We start from the raw sequence: 5881 nt of genomic DNA on the forward strand, positions 1-5881 counted from the left end.
CAGGACGGAATGAGGGGTAGCGCAGAGAGAAGCAGGGTCAGAGATCCACCAGGCTGGCTGTGAAGACGAAGGAGGGGCCACACATCAAGGGGTGCAGGCGACTTCCAGAAGCTGCAAAAGGCCAGGAAACAGACTCTCTCCGGAGGAACCATGTCGGACTGACTTCTGCCCTCCAGAACACGGGATAAGTGTGTGTTGTCTGCAGCCATTCGGTGGTTGTCGTCTGTGGCAGCAGCCACAGGAACTCACAGGCGTGGCCCTCCGTGTGAGTTCACCTGGGTTCAGGTTCCGCAGCCTGCTTGGAAGGCAGGGACAGTGTGCTGGGGTGCTTCGGGGGCGGGTCCTCTGAGCACCCCCGGTGGGACCTCGTCATGAAGTAATACAAACTCATGTGATAAATTCTGGAAAATATAGAAAAAACATAAAGAATTTGCACAAAAGATTCATAATTGGGCTCACAGGCAACCCTTGTACATGGCTGATATATTTTTATCCCACCACAGGAGGGAAAAGGTAAAGAGGAGGAGGGGGCTGGGCTGTAGCTGTTTCTGTTTTTCCCACTGTATTGTCGCCTGCGAGAACTTTCCCAGCTCATTACGATTCTGCACCAATGGTAGTCTGATGACTGCACTCTGCTCCTCAGTTATTTATACCACTGGGTATGCTCAACTTGTTTGTACTTTTCCGCTATTGAACTAAATCATGTGCCTCTGATCACTTCCTTAGCACTGCTGCCCAGAAGTGGTTTCCAGGTCAGTGGGAAGGGGTGTTTAAAAAAATATATATCTATTTATTGATTTCAGAGAAGAAGGGAGAGGGAGAGAGATATAGAAGCATCAATGATGAGAGAGAATCATTGATCAGCTGACTCCTGCACGTCCCACACTAGGGATCAAGCCCACAACCCAGGCATGTGCCCTGACTGGGAATCAAACCATGACTTCCTGTTTCATAGGTCGACACTCAACCATTGAGCCATGCCGGCCAGCATGGGAAGGGGCATTTTTAAAACTCCCCATCATGACATGTTTGGGTCCTGGTGGGGTAGCTCAGTTGGTTAGATGCAGTGGTCGCCAACCTTTCGGACCTCACGGATCACCAGTTGGCAACCGCTGGGTTAGAGAATTATCCCGATACACCAAGGTTGTGGGTTCAATCTCCAATCAGGGCACATACAAGAAGCAACCAATGAATGCATGAATGGGTGGATCAACAAATCTCTCTCTCTCTCTCTCCCAAATTACTAAAGAAATTTTTAAGGAAGTGTTTGGGGGACAGCGTGATCCCTGTGGAACCCCATTGCAAGGGTTTGAGCACCAGAACAGGGCAAGGACTTTGAGCTCCGTGGGGTGGGCATGCGGCAAAGTGAGTGTCTGGTCTGCTGCCAGGGAGATATAACGGGCAGCCTGTTGGGGGGCTGGGGCCGGGCGGCACCTGAAAGCACCCACTCTTCACTAACCTGGGTTTGAATGTCTCCAAAACGTATATTCAGTCGTAGAAGGTGAAGATTTGCTGTGTGTGAGGCTAGAGGAGAATGTGACCGAGGCCTCGAGGAGTGTGATGTATGACAGGGTGTGACGATGGCGTGGCTTACCTCTTGACCACCTGGATGTGGGTGGGTCTGCCTGGGGCCCGTGCTCCCCTGGTTCTGCGAAGGACACACGAGCGAATCCTGGAGCACACACTTGGCAAACGCTGTGTGACCCAGCATGTGCTGCCCTCAATGTGCCAGAATGCACCCCAACCTGGGCTGTGAGGACCCTGGCTCGGCCCTCCCCGTGGTAGGTGACCTCCCCATGCACCCAGGGAGGCCTAGGCAGCCACACTGTCCCCTTCCCTGGGTCATTCATTCATCTCTTTGCTGAACGTTCATGAGGTGCCCACTCTGCAGGGCCTCACTGGACACTGGAGGCGTGGCGGCCGGCACACTGGCAGGGGCACAGTGCCCTTGGGCGGGGCAAACACTTCTCCCAGGCTTACACGGCTCTCTAGGAAAGGGGCTGCGGTCTGCTGGGGACCTGGCTCTCCCGTGCAGGGCAGGGCCTGAGGCTGCTGTGAGCTCTGAGGACCCGAGAGGGGGCACTGGGCACCATCCCCCAAAGCTACCAAACCCTCCAGAGCAGCGCTGTCTCCTCAGCACCTGTGCTTGAGGCAGCAGAGACTGTGCTGGAGGGAGACCCTGAGGCTGGGATCCGGGGGGCGGGGGCGGGGACAAGCAGGGAGAGGGGGTTCGGGGAGCAGGAGGAGGAGGCATGGGCAGCAGGTGGGCCGGGAACGCAGGGCCTGACCTGAGAGAGGGCAGCACTGACCCCTCCAGGGCTGGAGACCTCTGGGCACCCACCTGCCTCCTGCACTGGCTGCAGTGTGGCAAGGCCCCTGGTCTTGGCCCCGCGACCTCAGGCTGCCCTTTACAAGGCCCTAAAAACCATACAGGGTTTTCCCCGTGGCTGCAATCTCAGACCCCGGTTAACCCAGCTCTCTCCAGTCTGTCACAAGTACCCGAAGAGAGAGACACAGGTGGGGGGCAGCTGTACATTCTGTGTCCCAAACCCACAAAGCCGTGGTTCCTGTAGTGGAAGCCTGACGATCCCCCTGAGGCTGAACTGGGGACCAAGGCTCCCCTTCGCGGGGGCCGGCAGCCGGCAGCCTGCGTGGGCGTGAGGGACGGAGCAGGCCCTGTTCAGACACCGCAGGGACAATGGCCAGTGGGCCCTTTTCCTCCTGTCGGATGCTTGTTTTTCCCCCGACGAGCTCTTTTTCTGTTGCCTTTTCCCCCTTCCTGAGATCTGGAGGCCTTTCTGCACAAATATGTTGTTTGGAAACACTCTGTATTGTTCTGAGATTTCAAAGTCATGGCCAGCAGCCAAAGACAACATATTTTTGTGACTATAACAGTAAAACCTGGTCACTAAAGTATACTTGCAAAATCAGAAAAGCATATAAGAAGAAAAATTTTAAAGTCAGAGTGCTGTGCAGAGATAAGGAATGTGAATATTTTGGCCTATTTCCTCTCAGCTCAAAATAATGTGCACACATTTATACAGAATTCCCGTGCAGCCCTGAAACCTGGTTTTTACCTAACACTGGGTCCTGGGCGTGTTTCCCTGGCGCCCTGACACTCGCAGTGGCTGTGCGGTCATCTGTCCCATAATGAGACCACACCCCCATCCTCGTCCACAGTCACACATGCAAGGGACGCTCCTGACCTCCTGACACACCCCACGTACCCCTGCCTGGTTCAGGGTCTCAGGGTCCTGGTTCAGGGATGTCCCTTGGGTAAGGTGACCAGATTTTAACATTGGTAAAGCGGGACACCATTGACTGGGGGGGTCGGGGGGGAGGTTCTTGATTAAAAATTTGGTCTATATTGTAATCGCTTTTGGTTTTTTTAAAAAAAGGAAATTCACTTCTTAGATCATCGTTGAATTTGCATCCTCTTTTCTTACTCATTATGTTAAAAATCTAAAAAAATAATTTAAAATTATATTATAAATTATTATATACATATTGCTTAAAAACACAGTAAGTAGGTACATAATTACATGAACATATTTTATTGTTAGTTTATAAATTAAATTAATTTGATTGTTATAAAGTAACTATATTTTAAAAATTATTTTAATTTTAATCCTATATTTCTTTCTAAATAATAACAATACTAACTTGTATTATTTTTCCTCTGAATTTGCCGTAACGTAAGTCGTAAGTGTCACTTTCAAGGCCGGCGCTAGACTTTTTGCCGCCACTATAAAATATAAATAATACGAGTACTGTCTGCTAAATTCAAGAAAATTTATGTATTTATGAAATAAATAAATAAATTACTTACCTAAATTATCTGAATAGCTGATTTGTAATGACATCACTTGTTTAACTAGCTTACTAGCACACAGTACGATGTGTATCATCTAAGAGACAGTTACAACATGTTTTCGTCGTTGCCAATCCCAAAAAATGCCATTGTTCATTAAGTCCAAACAATGGTGGTCGAATTCTAACAACTGATCAACAATGCGAACTTTGATAAGCAGTTCTCGATAATCAGTTCTCAACAATTATTTGTTATTATTAAAGTTTAACATTATAAAATTAACAAAAATAATATAAAACTCATATCCTGGCTAAATGGCCACATGGCCGCCGAAAACCGTATATTCCCTTCCCGTTCTCCCGCCGTTCCCTAGCTTGTCGTGCATTCTTTCCAAAAATCGGGACTTTTTAAAAACGCCGCGGGACGTTAAAAATAGGGACTGTCCCGCCAAAAGCGGGATGTCTGGTCACCTTACCCTTGGGGACCCACTCCCAGGGGGAAGGGGAAGTCCGAGGACTAGGCGGTTTCTCCTAGCCTGCCTCCCCCCACAGGCTGTGTTCCTGACTCCCAAGGTGAGACAGCTCAACCCCAGTGTTGGTGGGAAGAGCCTTCTTCTGGGCAGAAACTTCCAGGATGCCTCATCCAACCGCAGACCCAAACCCGGGTTCCCAGCAGCGTTCTGACCCCAGGGCCACTGAGCCACTGGGATCATTAAAAGCCACAGAGCTGGAGGGAGCGGCAGGGAGAGAAAACACTGTGCTTTACCTGGGGCCATTGGGACTGGGGAGGCCCTGGAGAACCTGAACTCTGGGGGCAGAGAAGCCCTCCAAGGGGGTCAGCGGTAAGCCTCCACCTCCTGGCCCCGCCCCCACAAGCAGGGCTCCAGCTGGGCTCAGTGGTGGAGATGGGCCTGGGGGGTGCCCAGCCTCTGAAGTTCAGAAGGCGCCCCAGGTCCCCCTCAGGCATCTTTTCTTTCCCACCCAGGTGTTGAGAACCTGGTACCCTTGGCTCTTCCCACCCCTCACCCTGCACCTGGCCTCTTCCAAGCTGCAGCCCCCACCCCAACCTGGGCCTGCTGCCAGCCCCTCATGAGGACCTGTGTCCCCCAACCCCTGGGGGCCACCCTGCCCGACTTTCTCCTCACCATTCTCTCCCCTGCAGGTGTTCCAAACTAAAGGGGTCTGTTACCCTGTCACATCAAAGCCCCAGCAAGCAAGAACAGGAGTCTGTGGTCTAGGACCGTGGTCGGCAAACTGCGGCTCGCGAGCCACATGCGGCTCTTTGGCCCCTTGAGTGTGGCTCTTCCACAAAATACCACGGCCTGGGCGAATCTATTTTGAAGAAGTGGCGTTAGAAGAAGTTTAAGTTTAAAAAATTTGGCTCTCAAAAGAAATTTCAATCGTTGTACTGTTGATATTTGGCTGTTGACTAATGAGTTTGCCGACCACTGGGCTAGGAAGTAAAGGTGCCACGCCCGGATCACCGTGGAGCTCGTGCTCAAGGACTTGGCTCCCCATGACTTCCAGGGGGAGGAAGTCATTAATCATGGTGACTAAGGGAGTTGGGGTCGTGGTCAGGATCGTGGGCTCTGTCTTCTGCACAACCTCAGGGCAGCACCACTCAGCCACGGAGCCAGGCTCACCCTGGGCGCCTGCTGGGCATCCTCGCACACCCTGGTTTCCAGGACTTTCCAGGAAGACATGCTGCTGTGCCCCCACTTGGAGGTGTGTGAGCAGCCTGACAAAGGTCACCTGGGCCCCCTCGCGGAAACAATAGAGCCTCAAGTCTGACTGTGATGTCACAGGAAGGGGTCTGAGAGGTGAACTGGTGTGGGGAGCGGGGAGAGGGTTTGCGGGTGTGGGGGTGTATCTACAAAGTTCAGCCTGGGGTCCTCCACAGGACAGGGGAGGGATTTTTTAGCACCTAAATAGCAAGGGGAAAAAAGAAACAAGCCAACCAATGGTGACACACGGACCTTATTGGGATCTTGACAATCATAGACATGAAATCATATGTCTATGTGTGCAGTCATAGACATGAAATCATGTGTCTATGTGTGCAGTCATAGAC

The 5881-nt window shown here is 51.6% G+C and overlaps 1 long non-coding RNA gene across 1 annotated transcript; it reads right to left on the bottom strand.

The window, feature by feature from the left end:
• Window positions 1-1623: 1623 nt before the first annotated feature.
• Window positions 1624-5522, bottom strand: LOC129150801 (uncharacterized). The gene is made up of 3 exons (XR_008557535.1): window positions 5454-5522; window positions 3664-3745; window positions 1624-1648 (listed from the first exon to the last, which is right to left on the bottom strand). It is a non-coding gene; the product is annotated as an uncharacterized LOC129150801 (long non-coding RNA).
• Window positions 5523-5881: the final 359 nt, after the last annotated feature.

The sequence above is a fragment of the Eptesicus fuscus genome, chromosome 11 (genome assembly GCF_027574615.1).
Source record: "Eptesicus fuscus isolate TK198812 chromosome 11, DD_ASM_mEF_20220401, whole genome shotgun sequence".
Classification (NCBI taxonomy): Eukaryota; Metazoa; Chordata; class Mammalia; order Chiroptera; family Vespertilionidae; genus Eptesicus; species Eptesicus fuscus.